Below are 22121 nucleotides of genomic sequence, written 5' to 3'. Positions count from 1 at the left end.
CAGTCTAGTCCCGTCCTCCTGAGTGAGCAGCAGATAATCTGCAAGCAGCATCAGCAGCAGCAGCAATAGCAGCAGATAATTTGTAGCGGTCAAAGAAGCCTAGCTCAATATGCTGGACTTCTCAACTTTGAATCTTTATTGTAGTAAAAGTAATGGATGGACCAGCAGCTAAATGAATAAAATTAGATTATCTCGAATGGCTTGCTGTCGAGTGCGCATTTAGAAGCCGAATATTTACTGGCGTGATAGATAGTAGGGTTGGGTTATCGGGATGAAAAGTGTCTCCCACCACAAAACGTTCTTGGAATACATTTTTCGATCCTCAGTACTACTGTCTACATAAAAGCGGTGAACGACAAGCTGTACGCCGACGTTATGCAACGCCACGCTAACGATCTCAAGTTTTGATATTCTGACAGGCATATAGGGACTGTAGTGGTTGATCACGCTAGTCTTGGCCTCCGAACGTTGCGGGTTTTCGAACTTCCGTTTGAAGTACCGTCGAACGCTATCGTGGCCGCTTTTAAACCTTATGATAACGTTGTCAGTCACGTGGCTGAAACGTGGAAGACGTTCAAAACGTACCATGCCTTCGATGGCGTCTCTCACATAAAAATTGAACTACGGAAATACATGCCTTCCTACTTGGTTATTGCCAGCTGCAATTCTGTTGTCATGTATGATGACCAGCCGCGCACCTGTTCAGGTTGTGTCCAGGAAGGCCATGTTCGTTCTGAATGTCTCCGATGTAGACTGATTCAGACGCCGATCGGAGACGTCGATCCTCCTGCGGTGCCCATCTTACGCATCTGTGGCGGTGCTGCCTGCTACGCCCCTCTGAATCAGTCGGTAGCCACGCCAGCTCCTCTCGATGACAGATGGACGTTTCGCCTGTCTCTCCTACACCCCTGCCAGAGGCAATACAAATGAACGACGACCGCCAGCAGGAACAAGCTCTTTGACCCGACCCCATGGCTGTTGATCATGGAGCTGTAGCTACCTCTGCCTTTCTGCCATCTGGCGACGTCAGACGATAGCTGCATGCCATCTGACATGGACCAGCATGTTAGGAAGCTACAGTCGCCGAGGAAACGGAAGAGACAACGCCATATCTGATGACTGCGTCCATTGGATGTATGTGTGTTTGTGTGTGTGTGTGTGTGTGTGTGTGTGTGTGTGTGTGTGTGTGAATTCCTATGGGACCAAACTGCTCAGGTCATCGGTCCCTAGACTTACACACTACTTAAACTAACTTATGCTAAGAACAACACACACACCCATGCCCAAGGAAGGACTAAAACCTCCGGCGAGAGGGGCCGCGCAGTCAGTGACATGACACCTCAAACTACATGGCCACTCTGCATGGCCATTGGATGTGTGCACAGGATGACCACTCTGCTACTGATATTTATTTATTTATTTATTGTTCCATGGGACCAAATTAAGGAGAAGTCTCCATGGTCATACAACGAGTCAATACATGAAATTATAACACGTTATTAGAAACAGATAAAATGAAATATAAAAAAACATATTCACGTGACAAGTCGTAAGTTTAAATAAAGAAAATCAACAATGTAACACTGGAATTTGCTTAATTTTTTAGCTCTTCCAGGAGTTCCTCGACAGAATAGAAGGAGTGAGCCATGAGGAAACTCTTCAGTTTAGACTTAAAAGAGTTTGTGCTACTGCTAAGATTTTTGAGTTCTTGTGGTAGCTTATTGAAAATGGATGCAGCAGAATACTGCACTCCTTTCTGCACAAGAGTCAAGGAAGTGCATTCCACATGCAGATTGGATTTCTGCCTAGTATTAACTGAGTGAAAGCTGCTAACTCTTGGGAATAGGCTAATATTGCTAACAACAAACGACATTAAAGAAAATTTATACTGTCAGGGAAATGTCAGAATTCCCAGACTATTGAATAGGGGTCGACAAGAGGTTCTCGAACTTACACCACATACAGCTCGAACAGCCCATTTTTGAGCCAAAAATACCCTTTTTGAATCAGAAGAATTACCCCAAAAAATAATACCATACGACATAAGCGTATGAAAATATGCGAAGTAGACTACTTTTCGTGTTGAACTGTCACTTATTTCAGATACTGTTCTAAAGGTAAATAAAGCAGCATTTAGTTTCTGAACAAGGTCCTGGACATGGGCTTTCCACAATAGCTTACTATCTATCCGAACGCCTAGGAACTTGAACCGTTCCATCTCGCTTATAATATGCCCATTCTGTCTGATCAAAATATCGGTTCTTGTTGAATTGTGAGTTAGAAACTGTAAAAACTGAGTCTTACTGTGATTTAGCATCAAATTATTTTCCACAAGCCACGAACTTATTTCATGAACTACATTATTTGATACTGTTTCAATATTACACACAAGATCCTTCACTATCAAGCTGGTGTCATCAGCAAACAGAAAAATTTTTGAATCACCTGTAATACCTGTAATACTAATTTATACAAATAAGAAACAGCAGTGGCCCCAGCACCGACCCTTGGGGAACGCCCCACTTAACAGTGCCCCATTGGGACTGAACATCACTACCACTCTCAATATTGCGGAGAATTACCTTATGCTTTCTGTCCTTAAAGTAAGAGGCGAACCAATTGTAAGCTACTCCCCTTACTCCATAATGGTCCAATTTCTGCAGTAATATTTTGTGGTCAACACAGTCAAAAGCCTTCGTTAAATCAAAGAAAACACCTAGCGTTCGCAACCTTTTATTTAATCCGCCCAAAACCTCGCAGAGAAAAGAGCATATAGCATTTTCAGTTGTTAAACCATTTCTAAAACCAAACTGAACATTTGAGAGCAAATTATGTGAATTTAAATGCTCCAGTAACCTTGTATATACAACCTTCTCGATAACTTTAGCAAACACTGATGGCATAGAAATAGGTCTAAAATTGTCAACATTATCAATGACTCCTTTTTTATAAAGTGGCTTCACTACCGAGTACTTTAATCGGTCAGGAAACCGACCACTCCTAAAGGAAAAGTTACAGATATGGCTAAGTACTGGGCTAACATACATAGAACAATACTTCAGTATTCTGCTAGATACCCCATCATATCCATGAGAGTTCTTGGTCTTTAGTGATTTAATTATTAACTCAATCTCCCTCTTGTCAGTATCATGGAGGAGCATTTCAGGTAACAGTCTCGGAACACTTTTTTCTAAGATTCCCTGTTGGGACTAGGTTTCTACTTAGTTCACCTGCTATATTCACGTGATTATTAAATACTGTACATATATGCGACTTATCAGTAACACGGACATTCCCACTATGCACTGATTCTATATCCTCGACCTGTCTCTGCAGACCAGCCACTTCCTTTACGACTGACCATATGGTTTTAATTTTATCCTGAGACTTAGCTATTCTATCTTCGTACCACATACTTTTTGCCTTCCTAATAACATTTTTAAGCACCTTACAATACTGTTTGTAATGGGCTGCTGCATTTAGATTTTGACTGTTTCTAACGTTTTGATATAATTGCCACTTTGTTCTACAAGATATTCTTATCCCTCTAGTCAGCCACGCAGGCTGCCTGTTTGTGCTAGTATCCTGTTTTGAACGTTCTAACGGAAAGCAACTTTCAAAGAGCACGAGAAAGGTCTTGAGAAAAGCATTATATTTATCGTCTACTGTATCAGCGTTATAAACATCTTGCCACTCTTATTCCTTGATAAGGTTTACAAAGGTCTCTACAGCAACTGGATCAGCTTTCCTAAACAGCTGATGACTATATTTAACACGTGTTGCAGCACAAAAATCTTTTAGAGTTAAAATTTATGCATCATGATCTGAAAGGCCATTCACCTTTTTGCTAACAGAATGCCCTTCTAGTAATGAGGAATGAACAAAAATGTTGTCTATGGTTGTTCTACTGTTCCCTTGCACTCTCGTTGGAAAGAATACGGTTTGCATAAGATTATATGAATTAAGGAGGTCTACCAGAATCCTCTTCCTTGCACAATCACTTATACAATTAATATTGAAGTCACCACATATAACTAAATTTTTGTATTTCCTATAAAGTGAACCAATAACCTCCTCTAGCTTTAGCAAAAATGTTGTGAAATCGGAGTCTGGGGATGTCCTCTGGTGCCCTCACACCACACGACGCAATGTCCTTTCCTGCCTCCATCACCAATCAGCGTCCACCTCCATACATCGACCTTCCCCCACCTGTGTCTGATGCGGTTGCCTCCCTTTCTGTTTCTGATGCTACCTGTGGACACACCTCTGATAATGTTCCACTGAACCAGACTGGTGACACGTCTGTCTCCTGGGCAGACGACATAGATGCTGAGGATGGACATTCTGGACATATACAGAACGATGGACACCCCTTGGTGGGGTCGGCTCCCTCCCCATCACAGTGATGTGCCCTTTCATAGACGTCTAGCAAGGAGTTCTCTGTGGTTCCCCTGTGTTTGAATAGCCTGTCCTCCTGGCAATGGCAGCTTTCCAGACTTATCGCATAGCCATGGTGAATGTCAACACTATTCATATATGCCACAAACTTGCTTTACACCATGACATGGTGAATGCCACGGATGTTGACGTAGCTCTCGTTCAGGAGGTTCATGTTGCAACTTTCTGTGCTCCCCATGGTTTTACAGCACATATCTCTCATGCTTCCCCTACTGGTAGTGGGGTGGCGATCCTCATATATGATGGCACCCTCGCTGATGCACTGGCCTATCTCCCTGCTGCCAGAGGTATGGCTCCCACGTTTAGTGGCGTCAGGATGGTCAATGTCCATACGCCATCTGGCTTGCGTCGCCACTGTGAACGTTCCCCCTTCTTCTCAGAGAGAGTCATACCTCTCGTCCTGGGTCGGTAGGATGCATTGATCATGGGAGGCGATTTTAACTGCACCCAGGCCCAAGGACCAACTACCAAGTCACTCTTCATCCACGGCACTAGCGACAGATCTCCAGCATCTCGGCTTAGTGGGTTCTTGGGGGCATGTTCGTGACAATCGTCTGGGGTTCACGCATTTCACTAGCCATTCTTCCAGCCGACTCGATCGTGTTTACATCTCCTGCGATATTGTCAGTGGGGTGCAGGCTGCTAAAGTCTGGCCCATTGCGTTCTCTGACCATGACACATATATCTGTTCAATCAGCCTCTGCCGTCAAAGGGTGCTACATGGCCGTGTACCATGGAAACTGAACACGATCCATCTTACTTCACCCGACTGCCGGCAGCTCATCGAGACCACTTGGGCAGCTTGTCGTCGACGCCATGATGCCTGTCAGTCTGCCCTGTCATGGTGGGTGTCCTGTGCAAAGCCTGTTCTCCGCAAGACCTTTTTCGGTTACAGAAGGGTGGTTGTGGCGTGGTGGCGACGGACTCAGAAACTCTATTTCACCATTCTCTGGGAATGTAGTATGATGCCATTTTCGCCAGAGCGCTAGGCGATGGCGAATCGTGCCAAGGCACAGCTCACTTCCCTCTCTCGCCGCAATATTGAAGGAGCAGGACCACGATGGGTTAGTACAAGAGCGTCCATCTATGTATCATGTCATAGCAGAACGACGCCGCCGTAGGAGGAATTTTATTTATGTTCTTACTACAGGTGATGGGCAGCATTTTGATACCCAACAGGATATCGGGTCTGCCCTTAATGCACATTATGTTATGCTGTACTCTGCCCCGCCAACATTACGGCAGTCTCCAAACTCTCCTTTGGCTCGGTTCCTGTGGAAGCGACGATGGATCTGGCTGATAACGGGCCGAGCGGTTCTAGGCGTTACAGCCTGGAACCGCGCGACCGCTACAGTCGCAGGTTCGAATCCTGCCTCGGGAGTGGATGTGTGTGCTGTCCTTAGGTTAGTTACGTTTAAGTAGGTCTAAGTTGTAGGGGACTGATAACCTCTGAAGTTAAGTCCCATAGTGCTCAGAGCCATTTGAACCATTTGAACTGACAACGTCACGGAGGTCGAAGTCCAGGATGCTATCCAGGCGGGTTCTACGAACAGGTAACCTGGTCCTGACGGCGACCCACTGGAGTTTTATTAGACATTTCGTCCCCTTCTGGCGCCAGTGTGGACGGAAATTTGTCAGGACCTTATGTCACCTTTCGTGCCGATTCCAGACAGTTTCCTCATTCCCATCCACAAGCCTCGGGGTACCTCATGGATATGCAGATACCGCCCCTTGACGTTACTCTACAGAGATACAAATATCTTTACCCGGCTCTTGGCTGTGTGGCTTAAATGGACAGCTCGGTACGTGGCTTTCCACGATCAAACTTCTTTGGGAGGTACCAATAACACATACACTGTTCTCTGCCGCTATCGGGACATAATCACTCTTACTCACGCTCGTCGTATACCTGGCGTTTTGGCGGCTTTTGACTTCACCCACGCGTTCCATCGCATCGATCACGACTTCCTGGAAGGCGTGCTCCGCAATATTGGCTAACCTGATACTACTGTCAACGTCGTAATGCGTCTCCTTCGTGGTGCTACGTCTCGTGTACTCTACAATGGCCGTCTTACTCCTCCCACCTCGATCCGTCGATCAGTGCGTCAAGGCTGCCTGCTCTCTGCACTGTTGTACACATTCGCCATGGTACTGTTGCTATGCAGCCTCCGTCAACGCCTCTCTGTGATGTCTCCCGGTGAGCTGCACTGTATATGCAGAAGATCTCATCATTGTTCTTTGTAGCAGTGCTGAGGTCAGAGAGTCACTGGCATGGGTTACCACCTACGGCGAAGCTTCTGGGAGCTGCCTTAACGTACGCCAATCGAGCGCCATGGCTATAGGTGCCGGACTTGGTGCAGACAGTGCTGTTCTTTTGCGTGTACCTGATACTCTCCGCTGCTTAGGACTCGATTTCGCAAGTGATCTGTGGCGGGCAATTGCCCACAACTGCTGACGTCTACTTTCCAACTACGAGCTGGGCTCTTCGATCACCGTTTACGAGCACTCGATCTTCTTCAACGCACACATTATGTAAATGTATATTTGGCGACATTTATTCCCCACGTCGCACAGACACTTCCTATTCCGCCATCCATGGCCTGCCGCATGCTAGTGGCATTGGGTTCGTTTGTTTGCCACTGCTTGCTGTTCAAGATAAGGTACAAAATCCTCATCCTCCCGCGGTGCAGGGGCGGTTTAAGTCTGTATCATGTGCGTGACTTAGCGGTAGCCCTATTCATTGGCTCTCACATGACGCTGTGGGGCCGTAGTTCTACGTATCTTACCAGCCTACTGCTGGAGACCCTTGCACCACACACTCTCTCAGCACCTATTCAACATTCGGAAGTCCCGCCGCCCTTTTTCTTTACTTCAACCAGTTTTTCCTCCCTACTGTAAGACTGCCGGCGCAATTGAAATCCACGAAGGCGATCTATGGTTTCTTTCAGCAACATAGGTCACCGAATGTGGTTGAGGGGAAGCATCCCCACGTCGACTGGCGTGCCGTTTGGCGATCGGTGTGCGCTCCTTATCTTGACACTGACGTGCGTACAGTCTGCGTGGTATCTTACTGTCCATGGGAAGCAAGTATGCCGGTCACGCCTACACAGGATTCACCTCGCAGACACCCAGTTGTGTGTCGACTGTGATGTTATGGATAGAGATAAGCACCGCCTGGTGTCCAGATCGGCGAGTGGTGTCTGGTTCTCGGTGCGGCAGATATTGTCCCTAATTACCCGTATGACTCCTCATCAGATACTTACTAATCTGCTCCTCTTCCCGTACGCGGGATACTTTCAGCAAGCAAAGATGTACTCTGTGAGTTGGATTTGTGGACACACAGCACACTGCTTGTTTTCTGATGGCAAGATAATTATCCTTGAGTTTTGGCAGTTCCTTAACGAACGCCACTGCGCAGTTGTCCACAGCCAAAAATACAGACAATTTTTCTCCAATTTCCTCTGCAGTGCCTTCCTTAACCCACCCCAGAGCTGGTGTGTTGCTGTCTTGAAGAGTTGATCCTGCCTCTTCCACACTTAGAACAGATATATTCACTGGTAATAGGGATGTTCTTCTCGGAAAAACTATACGTTGATAGTCTCAATTAGTCTGATGTCTTGCTGCGCCCTCCTCCTCGCGTAGCGCCGGTTTTATGACATTGTCGGTGGTATTAATGACAAAAATAAATAAATAAATAAATAAAAATAAAAAAGACGAAAAGAAAAATAAATAAATAAACGATGTTCATTGTATCTCTACTCCACGTTCCCCTGCTTTCCTCGGTTCCTGAAGGATGGGAACGGGACATGGTGGCCAGGCCTCGGGTTGCGACTCCTGCGCACTTTGCCCTCACACCTCCCTTTGCACGCCGGAAAAAAAGTGTAGATGGAGCATTTCCTCGAAAAAGGCAAAGGTCCCGAATTCGATTCTCGGTCTAGCACACAGTTTTAATTTGCCAGGAAGTTTCATATCTGTGCACACTCTGCTGCAGAGTAAAAATTTCATTATGGAGAGTTCGTCTAATTAGGCACTCGATTAATATCAATTTTTCGCCATTCTGTAAATTTTTCTTGTCCAGATCAGGCAAGGAAAAACAAATCTAGCTCAGTATCAAGAATCAAGTTTAAAGCCATCCAAAATAAGTTATGATTGGTACTTAACTAATTTTATTGATAAACTGTTAAGGAACTGTTGAGAATTTTCGAGATAGATATTCTGAGTGGACACTGAAAGAAATAATTGAACTGCATTATAGTGACAATGAAAATAAGGGCTTTTATGCAGGAGCAGGAGTATGCGCAAAGCTGCCTAACGTGATAGCCGATAAAACTGTGATAACACAAGCGTAGCCAGGATATGATTTACGGGGAGGGGGGGAGGGGGAGGGGGGACAGGGTGTTCGATATAAAAATTAAGTTATTGTGGGTCATTTAGCTAGTAAATTATAACGTTTATTGACCATCAGCAATCAGTCAGAAAAATTCTTTTGTCGTTGGTATCTACAGAGATATGTGTTTCTGTCTAGCCCTAAACGTTGTTTATAGATGGCAGTGAACATTTGCGCATATATGTCGGCAGTCCACGTCTTTATAACAGGTGGTACAGTTTCAAACAATAATGAGTTAGAGTGGGGGTAGCAGCACACAGTGACCTCCACGAAGGGAGGAGAAGTACATACAACAGAATTTCCATCTTGCTCATTGCTGACAACACATGCTCGGTTTCCACTTCGTAGACCCAACGATCATCTGCTATGGTTGAAATAAGGAAGGAAGTTTAGTGTTTTATGTCTCGTCGACAGCTAATATCATTAGGGACGGGGCGTTCCTCTTATTTTCAAATACTGGAGTTGAAATAAGCGACGTCACCATTTCAAGGTACCCTCCCGGTATTCGCCTACAGTGAACTCTGAAGCCACGGAAAACCAAAACCTGGATGGTGGCTCTGGGGGTTGAACTGGGGACTCCCAAGTGCGAGTCTGGTGCATTAGTCACTACGTCACTCCGCTCAGTGCAATTGTGGAAACGACAGACAAAAACCATAAGGATTTGTGATAGCGCAAATAGAAGCGATAATGTTCAAACGTGGTATTTATTAATAGTAACGTATATGTAATTAAATTAGGCATATTGTAAAAATGTTTGATCGCAAACGTTGACGATGGCCGGTTGCTGCGCGAAATTTACGGTTATCTGTCGACACATGGACCTACCGATTTCAACTATAGCTTGCAAAAGTTTTCTTTGCTGTTTCGCCCCCTTTTTCTAATCGGTACCTGTTGGTAAAGTCGGAAATGGTCGTGCCATTTGTGTTCTGCTTTAAGTTCTTGCCAAACTCAGCAGTCAGTGAATAATTGTATTAGAACAGGATTAATTTCATCCTCATTACTTCAGTCACGCACCCCCTTTATATGTGAACGTGCCTATGATACGCCTTCACGAAATATCTTTACTTCCACGCCTTCCTCGATGCATTAGGTCAGAAAAGGTGACAAAATGGAATAATGGGTGCTCAAATAAAATTTTGAGTACGGCAAATCGAATATCTTGTTGTTAAAGGTAGATACTATGGTACCTGAGTGAAAAGGTTTTTCAAATCTGTTGCAGCAATTCACAGCAGCCTTGAATGACCAAATGGTGATGACGTATCTGGGTGAATTTCATTGGTGAGCATTTGGAAGCAAATGAAGGTGAATGATAATTCGCACTCTAAGGCACACTGAAGAATTATAATGGGTACTTCCCAAAGGCCGAGACGAAAAAAAAGCTGTTCTAAAAGTTTTATGTAAATATTTGTTCTTCCTTGGAAAAATAAATCAGAACAAAAAAAAAACATGATAAACCTTCGAAACTCCAGGTATTCCATCTAATCTCACATGTAATAAGAGGTCACAAGCAAAGGCCAACGAGAGAAACACATCTCAATTGATGAAACTGCTACTGCAATTCTGGAGGACATTAGATCACACGTTTATGAAATTACAAATGACATCCGGAATCACTAATATTACTCCTTAAAATGATCAATTGTCCAAAAAAGAAAGGAGACCGTTCAACTCTAAAGACGATAATCAACTAGCCGGCCGCGGTGGTCGTGCGGTTCTAGGCGCTCCAGTCCGGAGCCGCGCTGCTGCTACGGTCGCAGGTTCGAATCCTGCCTCGGGCATGGATGTGTGTGATGTCCTTAGGTTAGTTAGGTTTAATTAGTTCTAAGTTCTAGGGGACTGATGACCACAGTAGTTGAGTCCCATAGTGCTCAGAGCCATTTCAACCATTTGAACGATAATCAACTGCCTGTCACATTCTGTTATTTCAGGTGCAAGACGGAGACCCTTCGTTAGTAATACACAAGTAGATATCAAGAAAACATTCGGCTAATGAAATGGCTTCCCCATTCCTGCAACTTAAATCTCATCGAGCACATGTGGCATGCATTCAAAAATGGTTCAAATGGCTCTGAGCACTATGAGACTTAACATCTGAGGACATCAGTCCCGTCCCCTAGAACTTGGAACTACTGAAATCTAATTAACCTAAGGACATCACACACATCCATGCCCGAGGCAGGATTCGAACCTGCGACCGTAGCGGTCGCGCGGTTCCAGACTGAAGCGGCTAGAACCGCTGGGCCACTCCGTGGCATGGATTGGGGAGACGTATTACAACATGTTCACGTGCGTCAACTATCATCCAGAGGTTTTCAGCCACGCTGGTGGAAGTATGGGACGCCTTACCACAAGAACTCTTTACCAAGCTGTGGCCAGCATAGAAGCACATTGCACATGCCATCCGTGGTGATCACTCACCCTATTAAGAACCATGTCCCATCTTTTGTAACTTCCAGGGGATAGCCTCGGATCTACGATATTTCCGAACCAGGGCAAAAACTTGATAGTGGCCCCGCCTCCCCCAAGTGTTTGAGATAGGACGTCAAAAATTAAAAAAAAAAAAGATTTTTCAAAAATAAGTTCATTTTGTAGCGGGCATCTTTCTGAAGAGTTTGATATATAAAACATACATATTTGAGGAAATGTAAGATACGTTATTTGCTCTTCAGCGTGCCAAAGTGCAGTGGGACACCTTTCACACAGCATTCTTCTGTCATATGTCACTGTATTTTGCTCTGTGGAATTGAAATGAGTATATTTTGTAACGGAAGCCATCAAACATATATCCGGGACAGTGTACATTAAAATGTCTTGTGGTGCCTTTCCTGCTCCCAGTTGGGCAGTTTGACTGTAGAACTGACCCTCAGTAGTGTAGCCTTCTGGCAAAAATTTTTTGCCAAAATTTCATTTTCCTGGATACACCGAGAAAACAATATGTAATCTTTCTTTCCTGTTATTCCTGTTAATCGCTTATTTCAACTCTGGTAGTCTGAATCTTTGGATTTCGCTAATAATTGTAACAATGCTAATCATTCGCACATCAATCCAACCACATAAACAAAGAGTGATTGGAATTCACTCATTTAGTCTTATTCGGCTCATCTCATATAGCCCCATCCCCTTTTCTCTGCGGGAAAGTTTTTTACTTCTATATCGATGGGCATTCCCCTAGCAGAGACATCACATACACTATGCACGCATTCAAAAGTCAACTTATGATTCGTTCAGAAATCAACTTAGAATGTGATCAAAAATATTCAAAAATCAACAGGTATGCATTTCAAAATCACATGAATAATCGATATATCAACGTACGCTGGATGCTAGGCACTTTGTGAAACAGGGTTGTTTTCTTCAAGAACACGAATTTGGCGCCATCTGAAGTTTCCGCCCTGGGATGATACACCGGTTTGCCCCCCCCCCCCCCCCCCCCCACTAGATAATAGCCTGCCAGGGGACCATCATGGATCGTGGTGAGTTCAATGTAATTAATTGTCTTTGAACAAAAGTGTCATTTCCGTGCGTTTCACTGTGTATGTCTTTCTGTTGCCATCTTTACTGTATTTTAGTAGTTTTTTTCTTGGTATGGTCCATGCTTCATTGCGCTATGTTACCTGGCAGTGACACATTATACGAAAGTTACTTTCGTCCTTAAGTTTCACACACCAGTGTATGAGGGGACGGTTGCCTATATTGGACCACTTTTTTATTTTGCTACCCAAAGCCTTTGTTAAGTATCTAATGGAAACAAAATGTACTGTACAAAAACACACATGTTGCACACTTTCATTGTCAATAAACACATGGCATAAACGGATATCATTTAAAATATAGAAATGTGTAAATGGTCAGAATTAGAAAACTGGTTGTTTAATTTGGAGCTTCAGTTGCTTAAATTGGACCAGATGGTAAAACAATGAGTATAAAGTAAATAAGAACTATTATATTTTAAATAAAGCTTCTGTTCAACGTATTTGTTAAGCAAACTTATTATGTTCTTAGGCTACGTAACATAAAACTGAGTTTTTAAATACTCAGCATCATTAAGATGTTTATACTTCAATAATTTTTGTATTCATAGTAATAATCGGCTCAAATGAAAACTAAGAATAAACTAGAAAACTTGTTGCACAGAATAATATAAGAAAACTCGACACATTGAAATATAATTTCTATCAACTGGAATCAAGAATAGCTAGTTTACATCGAAGTCTAATTGCAATTTGCACAGAAATATTTCTTTCTGCTGGGCTTCACATTGGCATATCATGTATGAACCCATAATTTACAGTCTGTACACTGTATCATGTCATCTTGTTTAATCTTCTTACTCAAAACACAGGAACAGCTTGAATTTCCAACAGTGCCGTTTGTTTTCTGATCTTTGGGAAATAAAGTTGTCTTGCCGCTTTTTGTTTCTTTATTTGACTCTTCGACTGTTCTAATTGTTGCTCATAAGGGCTCCTAGAGATCACAGTGGCATTCTGCGCTTTTGCTCTACCTCGAATAGCAGGTTTGTTGTATGAACTTGGAAGGGGCGACACCTTGTTCACAATCTTTTTGAATTTTTTTATGTGTGTCATCACTTGAAAGTCTAGTGAAGAAGATTCCTCTCTAACGTCCGTAGAACCTGCTCTCACTAGAAAATTATCATCACTTTTCAAGCAATGATGATCTAAAAACACATTCCTATTTACAGGCCAAATTCCTGCTGAGTGGAAAGTACTCTCCGCTATTCCAACTGCTGTTACTTGGCTATAGGCTTCATTCAACAGCCCAAACACCTGGAACTGTTTTATAGTTATACCTAAGTTTTCTCGTAGGCTTGAATGAAGTAGGTCTGAAGAGGTGCAAAAAACAAAACATCAAGTGGTTGCTGCCTGTGAGAAGTTTGCCCAGGTAACTGCAACACGATAATACCATTATCATGAGTGTACACAACAGCCTCTAGATTTCTGGTGTGTGTTGTGGGACCATCAAGTAGCAGGAGCATAGGCGAATCCCTCCTACAGCTCACATGGTTTTTGAAGTGTTAGAGCCACGACATAAATAACTCAGAATTCATATAACCAGTTCTCTGAGATGTCAATTACATTTCCTGGTGGGTTCTTGCTGCCTTTTCATACGCTTCATTATAATCATAGGAGGAATAAAGTATCTTAAAGGCATTGACAGCACAAACAACTCTGGTGTTTACTCCTAGCTCCTCGATTGTGATAGATCCCACTGGGCGCTTGCTTTTTTCCGCGATAACGTTTTGTTGCCTGTTTTCAACCGATGTTCATGAAGATTCGTCCACGTTAAATATACTGTTAGCTGTAATTATATTCTCATCGACCGTTTTCTCAAGGACGTCGAAGAATTGATTCATATTTTCTCTATTAAACCCATCTGCTCTGGCCATTGATGTTCCTTCTGGCTTACGGAGAGAAAGTTGTGGATTTCGTCTCATAAATGAATAAAACCACTTTTTAACTCCCATTTTCTTTTCTCTGCTGAAAGAATGAGGTACGTAGTTCATATGTCTCTGCTATGTCGAATGCAAGTTTACGAAGATCTTTAGTAGTAAATCCAAAAAATCTCTCTTCGAATAAAAGGAGGTGACATGCGAGAACTTTTTACATCTCAGTCGTAAAAGTTGATTGTCTTTCGAATAACTTAACTTCATTTGAGAACGTGCTTTTACTGTCAGTATGTCTCTTTATTGTAGCTCTGGGTACTCCATATACACGACCAGACTCGTTAAGTCCATGGCCACCGTTTCTGTATGCTGCCACGGCGACCTTAAGCTCATCTTCTGTCCATTTCCCGCACATTCAACTTTTTGCCATCTTAGAAACCTAGAAAGACCCGTACCTGTTATTTATATAAAAGTTTTGCCATCAAAATGGTTCAAATGGCTCTGAGCACTATGGGACTCAACTGCTGTGGTCATCAGTCCCCTAGAACTTAGAACTACTTAAACCTAACTAACCTAAGGATATCACATACACCCATGCCCGAGGCAGGATTCGAACCTGCGACCGTAGCAACAGCGCGGCTCCGGACTGGAGCGCCTAGAACCGCACGGCCACCGCGGCCGGCAGTTTTGCCATCGTAAAAACCTAAAAACATTACCTGTACCTATCACTTATTGTAAAAATGCACTTAAATATTATTTGCTATGAGTGTCTCCTAAATTGAACAGGTTAAAATTAGGAAACAGGCATTGGTCCAACTTCGGCAACTGGATGCCATGTAAGTAAAGATAACGTTACAGGAACACACAAAAGTAACCTCTAGTTTTGTCATGTTTAAATATTAACTAATCAATGGCACTTGTGAACTATAGTGCATATAATTTATTTACTTGCTCGACCTGTATAGAAAAGCTTACGATTTGAAGCACAACACTTGCAACAAGAACAAAGAAATTACGATAGTGGCAACTGTTCTCGCTTCAGTAGCTATTGTCGCCTGCCCGCTGTGCCACGTGATCTCGATAACATGTCTCATCAGTAGAGCCAACTTAAAAGTTTAAGCTACCGACACACAGTGAAATACGAAGGTGGTTCAACTTAGGCAATGGTCAAACTTCGGCAGCTCTCCCCTATATTAATGCATGCGATTTCTGTTAAGTTGATAAATGGTGATATTTATTTACAAACTAGGTTTTTCGTCACTTTCGCAGGATTTTTGAAAATCCACATTGATGTTCTACAACTTTTCTCTTATACTGTTTTACGTCAAACTGTTCAGTTCTCAGATATTGCACGTATCATTTAAATGTAGAAAAATAAAAATAAATAAAAAACCAGAGAGATCATCATATTGTGTACACTATCCGTTCGATTTTAAGATCACTTCTTCTACTTTTTTCGTTGGCTTTGTGAAACTTTATGCAGGTGTTTGCACGCCCAAAATCCCCCCCCCCCCTCTAGGCACGCCCATGCTCGGGAATAAACGTTAAATCTGAGGACAATGCTAGTTTTAAGTGGTCAGTTCTAGCGTTACGGCATCCAGTTAATAAGCGTACTCAACGTGCGTCTAAATACATTGTATATGCAACCAAATTAAAATTTGCCATCTCTGTAAATGTCTACAGCGTTCAATATTCATATTATGAGTGAATGGTTGTAGAAGACGAGAGAAATGACAAAGAATTCCGAGTTTGACTGCTATATATCACAAAACACCAACGCGAGAAACATGTAAATCTATTATTCTTGCAGACTGCTAATGCGGATATACGCCGTTTCTACTGCACAAAAAACTTGTTGAGACTAGCACATAGTAGCCTAGTTTTACTGCTCACTGTGAGCTCGTCTCATTGCGTCAACGCTGCCTGTGCTATTTTCATTCCCAGGAAAAATAAGATAAACATTTAGTTGACTGTGTACAGTTTACACGGGTTAACAGAGTATTGTCTAGAGGGAAGAACGAGTTTGTAAAATTTACAAAGTTCAGCAACAAACTGGAACGGTCTTTGTAATTCATGCTGATAAGAAATGCATGTCGCAACCATTTGCTAGCTGCAGTCATAGCATTCAGTCTGATTCGTATTCCGATCAGGTACATTTGCATAAACTGTTCAGTATTACCTACTACGTACACTGTGGCTATGAGTAGGAATATTCCGAGTTTAAACTGTATAAAGTTAGCGACTGCACGGAATAGTTTACTGAACAGCGGTATGCACTGCTCGTCTAATCGCTGGGAGTGTGAATAACATTTTTGTGCAAAATAAAAAATAGAAATAAGCCCCGGAGAAGAATTAACATTTCACTCAGCAGAAGTCTGCCATATTTACAGGGTAACGTTTGAGGAAGGAGATGCCAAACAGGGAGACCATTGTCGTTTCAAGGGTGTGTGCCGAGGCGCAGCAGATCCCAATTTCAGACTATGGTCCGGTTAAAATTACTTTGAAGTTGACACTTGATGTGTTGCACCTGGTTTCCTCCAAAAGGTCGCTCAGCGTCGCGCCCGAACCGTTCGTCGTTGCCAAACTGCCACAACAATTATTTTACTTCCATTTCCTTGTCTGGCTTTCTTTCTTGATGCGATTGGATCCCGAATCCTAGGTCTGGTCCTTTCATTTCGTATTTCAGCACACCAAAAACAGCACATACACACACACACACACACACACACACAACGATTTAACGAAATACATAAGTTTCATACACAGCAGTAACCAAACACTACTGGATCTTCCGCACAAGACGCGATTCAGAGTCATTTACACAGCTATTACAATCACAGAGAAGGGTTTACATTAAATAAACTTCGCAAGACATTGTGTGAAGCCGAATTTTTGAAGTCTGTCAATTAATCGTCGTGACTAGGACACCAAAGCCTAAAATGCAACAGCTTTCTTCAGTGTAATTGTATATTGTAGTGGTCAGCGTATGCACATCATGTGCAAAAGGACGACAGTTCGAATCTCACTAAAAGCCACGATTATTTTGTTTTTCTAAATCTAATCAAAAGACTCTGATTATCATTTTTATTCCGTTAATTTTTCTAAATGTATTTTTTATTTCTAATACTTTGCTACATAATTTTCATCATCCTACTGACCTTTTTTATTTGCTCTTGTTTTTCTTCCTGTTATGCTTTTCCGTTTGGAGTCTGCTTGTGGCACCTGTAATCTGCAACCAAGTGCCAACCAGGACTGCTCGTCAGTTGGTAACATGGCATTCCATGTAGCCAGTTTCAGGATAGTTTCAGGTATCCAATGACACCGAAAAATTACAGTTTGTTTTTACCGCTAAAACTGACATTTTGCTGCAGAAGATTGCTAAGCATACAAATATTTACGATTTTTATTTTGTCTTGGCCGGCCGGAGTGCCCGAGCGGTTCTAGGCGCTACAGTCTGGAACCGCGCGACCGCTACGGTCGCAGGTTCTAATGCTGCCTCGCGCATGGATGTGTGTGATGTCCTTAGGTTAGTTAGGTTTAAGTAGTTCTAAGTTCTAGGGGACTGATGACCTCAGATGTTAAGTCCCATAGCGCTCACAGCCATTTGAACCATTTTGTCTTGAGTTTGCTCTAAAGGTTAGCCTTAAACGTTGTGAACGAAGCGACCATGATTTTAGTTTTGCCCCGATAGTTGATCACCGTCTTCCGGGTACTGTATGGGTACTATAACTTGGCATTAGAGCCCCCTAGTTCCGAATCGGAAACTATCGGCAACATTCGGGAGATTTCGTAGTGTGACGTAGCGATTTGTACATGTCGCCAACTGTGCGGCATTGACTGCCTGCTTTGTTGCCTGCTATGGCGGTCGCTTAGCTGTGCTGTTGCTGTCGGTGTGTAGTAGCTGCGTTTTCACTGTTTCGAAAATGTATGATATGAAGATGGTATCTGTTCTTTCGGGTATGTACGATCTTGCAGCTCTCGAAGAATGAAATTACAATTAAATCCAGACCTTTAGCTGCTTACAGGTTTCGATAATGTGTGATTATCCGGTTGCTGGCCCATCGCGGCAGTTACCGTCGACTCCAGTTCGGAAAAAGAATACGGTTATAACGAGAGCATGTCGTAAAAGGATGATGAATATAGTAAAGTGATGCGATGATCAAAAAAGCCAAAAATCACGTTAATGTCTTTATTTAATATGTCAGTACAAATGGTGATCTCAATTCCGACAGCACGAAGTATTTCACTGACGATTAACTCTGTGCTTGTTCTCCGCCTCTCCCCTCAGCAGGCCTAGTGCTCGCTCCCCGCTACCCCCGCTGGGAGATACCAAGTAATAGTTCGCGCATAGTACATTGCACATCGTGAGGATGTGGTTAGGTTATGACATGTGTTTAAATGCATGCCTACAAAACCTGTCGTCTGCCACAATTCAGTCATAGGTCACTTAAAATCAGCTGTCGACAGAGCATATCCGATTTCTGTCATATCTCGTGGCGTTACATACTAACAGCATTTGTGATGTCACCTGTAAATGAGCGGTAGCCTGCAGCGGATATGGCAACACTGTAGCGGCAAGTGACATATGTCAACTATCAAATAATTTTAATCGGACTATAGGTAGGTGAAAGCGTACCCACCCTGATTTTTTACGTATATGAAAGTACTTATTACACTGATCTGTTTGTGTTTCAGTAAGAGAAGCCATTTGATTGTTACACTAAGAATATGTTATTCACGCTGCATACAGTTTCCCCAGAAAAAGCAGTTCAATGCCATTTCGGTTTTTCTAAGGCTGGTACAGTCAAAAAAATTGGCTGCCTAATGGAGTTGTCTCAAATATTTACTTAAATTGTAACAACTTGCTGTTTTCAATGGAGAGTATTGTAAAAATTATGGAAGTGAAGTAGAATGTGTGTTAACCCTTGACCGGTTGCGTCAGTTTCCGTAACATCAATGGTCACGTGGTTGACTCTGTGAACCAACCATCTCGTTCTTTAGAGGCACAAAAATTCTGCTGTAATATACTTGGTGTTGAAAAAATTAACTTTATTTTACTGTTAACGTACATAAACATACAATTTAGTGTTTGAACTTTATTTGTTCTTAATATGTAATTATAAAACCTAATAAAAGTATCCTCTTCTTTTATTTAATAACAAATTACTAACACACGCAATAATCTCACATCAGATTTGGCCTACATTTGTTTCGCAGTGTATATTAGTTCAACAGCACCTATCGTATCAGATACACGTTATTTATTAGATGTGTCGTTATTGTTATTATGAGTAGGCACATTTTACTCATCCTGTTTCACCAGCTCTTTAACAGTTTTACACGCACATTTTTCGCACACAATAGAAGAATGCTGTTTGCACACAAACATCTCACACTGACAACAACGAATTGTGACAACAGCAGTCTTTTTACTGCCATACATAATGCAGCAACACTCCTTGTCGATGTTCTTCCAGTTTATAAGGTGCCAAAAATATTTTGAGGTCATTTGGAAGTGTAGGAATGTGGGATCTTGTAATTAAATGAGCTCTCAACAACTTATGAGACAGCTGTTTCAGAAATATTCACCTCGTTTTTCTTCGATTTTTCTGCACTGAACTGAAACAACATTTGGGCATTGATACCAGCGATTCATAGTAAATCAAATCAACAGCTATTGTCCACCTCCTAGCTGCACAAGACACAGAGTATTTACTGCACGTATGGTCGACTGTGTCAACCCCTCCCTTTATCATGTTGTACTCCATGATGATGTGTGTTTTATTGGTTCCTTCATCAATAGTGCCTTCACTAACCAGAACAACACATTTTTGGGTACGTATGACACCATTTGATATCTCTCTGCTATCTAAACAGTGAAGACCTAATGTTCCCCAGCGACAAGAATTCCTGATGTATTTCCTGTTACCCCTGCCCCGTCTCTGTCTCTCTCTCTCTCTCTCTCTCTCTCTCTCTCTCTCTCCCTCCCTCCCCAGAGTTTGAATGCAGGCGATGTGTTTCTGAAAACATGAGATTCCCAATGGATAACTAATATACTAATTATCAAAGATAATATCCTGATGGGTCCATACAGAGTTTCTGCCTGTCGGTGCAAACCTTCATATGGCTTATCTGATACTTTGTACGGGCCATCTGGCTGTGTTCCACAATATAACTCAACTCATGCAGTATAGAATGTTTTGACATCGAAATTACCAAAGAATTTCAAGCCATACTTGGCTGGTTTCTTTGGTATGTATCGGACGAACGAACATATTCTCTAAAAGGTGTCAGCATCTCATCTGTGGTTGCAAATCATCCCGAATTTTTTGCTGTCTTACAATGTGCAACAAATTTATCCAGATATGGCCTGACTGCTACCAATTTATCTTTTTCGCGCCTTTGTGTTCTTGTAACTTTTTCATCGAATCTCAGTCTTCTGAGGAGAAATACGAACGTTTGTGTAACATACAAGCTCTGAGAATCATCATAGAAGTGCCATCATTACTCCAACATTTGTTTTCTTTTCACCCTTCAAGTTAATCAAGATAAGGGTTTCTCTAAGAGAACAGATTTCTTTCCTTGATGACTCGTTTACATCCCTCTCTCTAGAATAGTTGTTTTGTCATATCATGTTTCTAACATGCAAGTTGGTGTATTCCACAAGTGATATCCTCACTAATCATCTTCTTGAACGCCGCCACTCCCTGTATAATATGCTTAGCAGACCTCTTTGGACCAGTAAGGATTTTTATTATATTTTTAGGGCATTTTTGCTGTTTTGGCTATAACACTTCATTGGACAACTTAGTTTTACCATAATTACGAACAAAATCAAAATCGTTGTCACCAACATGATGTGCGTATGTCGTAACGAAACAGTTTAAACTAAACCTGCAATTTATAAAAATTTTAAAATTTATTTGTAAGCGCACATCTCGATACAGGAATATCGACCAAACGGACAACTTATAATTCTCACAAGGACGTAGCCAAAGTACTTTAGCAGTATGTTGCTCTGCATAGATACTGATGAAGTTTTTACGGTAATTGTTGTTTCCAACAACTTGTAACAACAATGTAGTTGAGCTGTATTGAATTTCTTTTCCTATGTATGCACAGCATGTTACATTTATTTACGTTCAGGGTCAACTGCCAGAGGCTATACCACTTATCAGTCCTCTTTAGATCATTCTGCAATTCGGTAGGGTCTTCTGGCGTTGCTACTATCCTCTAGACCAGGGCTTCCCAACCTTTTCAGCTGGCGGACCCCTTCTTCAGTCGAAAATCCATGGCGGACCCCTAGTCAGTCAAGAGCACAGTAACTTCAAATTTCAGAGAGAAACCCATGGGAACTGAAATCTTCTTAATGCAGGTGTCATGTTCCCAATGGCTCTCCCCCCCCCCCCCCCCACCCCGAGTATCAATAGTATTTGGTTTAGAGATGAATGAAAACAACTTGACTTGAAATTAACGATCCAGTTTGAATTCCCACTATATCCAGACACTTACTAGTGGATTTACTCCCTTTGTTCAACACACTATAGTCTGATTACAATTACTTGGTAATTGAAATTTCACACAATGGAGCTTTCTTCCTCCAAGAGCAATCAACGTCACGTCCAAACTGTTCACTGTTGACAAGCTGTCGCTTATGGTCTGTTCACTTCCACTATTTGGCTACTGTTGTGTAAGGTATTTCATAACAGTCGTGTGTGTGTGTGTGTGTGTGTGTGTGTGTGTGGTTTTTCGTGAAATCCGAAGAAAAATGTTCAAATGTATGTAAAGTCTTCCTTTGGTCGTCCTCCCTCTTCATTCATTTCAACTGGAAACTTTCCTTGTTGTGAAGGCGATGGAGAAACTGCAGCCTTCTTC

The 22121-nt window shown here is 42.4% G+C and overlaps 1 protein-coding gene across 2 annotated transcripts in view; it reads right to left on the bottom strand.

The window, feature by feature from the left end:
• LOC126183464 (glutamate receptor ionotropic, kainate 2-like) overlaps positions 1-22121 on the bottom strand; it is a 499151-nt gene that overhangs the window by 392169 nt on the left and 84861 nt on the right. The gene's annotated exons all lie outside the window — the stretch shown is intronic.

Source organism: Schistocerca cancellata, chromosome 4, assembly GCF_023864275.1.
Source record: "Schistocerca cancellata isolate TAMUIC-IGC-003103 chromosome 4, iqSchCanc2.1, whole genome shotgun sequence".
In the NCBI taxonomy this organism is placed as follows: domain Eukaryota; kingdom Metazoa; phylum Arthropoda; class Insecta; order Orthoptera; family Acrididae; genus Schistocerca; species Schistocerca cancellata.
The sequence above is the reverse complement of the archived record's forward strand: the minus strand, read 5'-3'. Positions and strand labels throughout refer to the sequence as shown.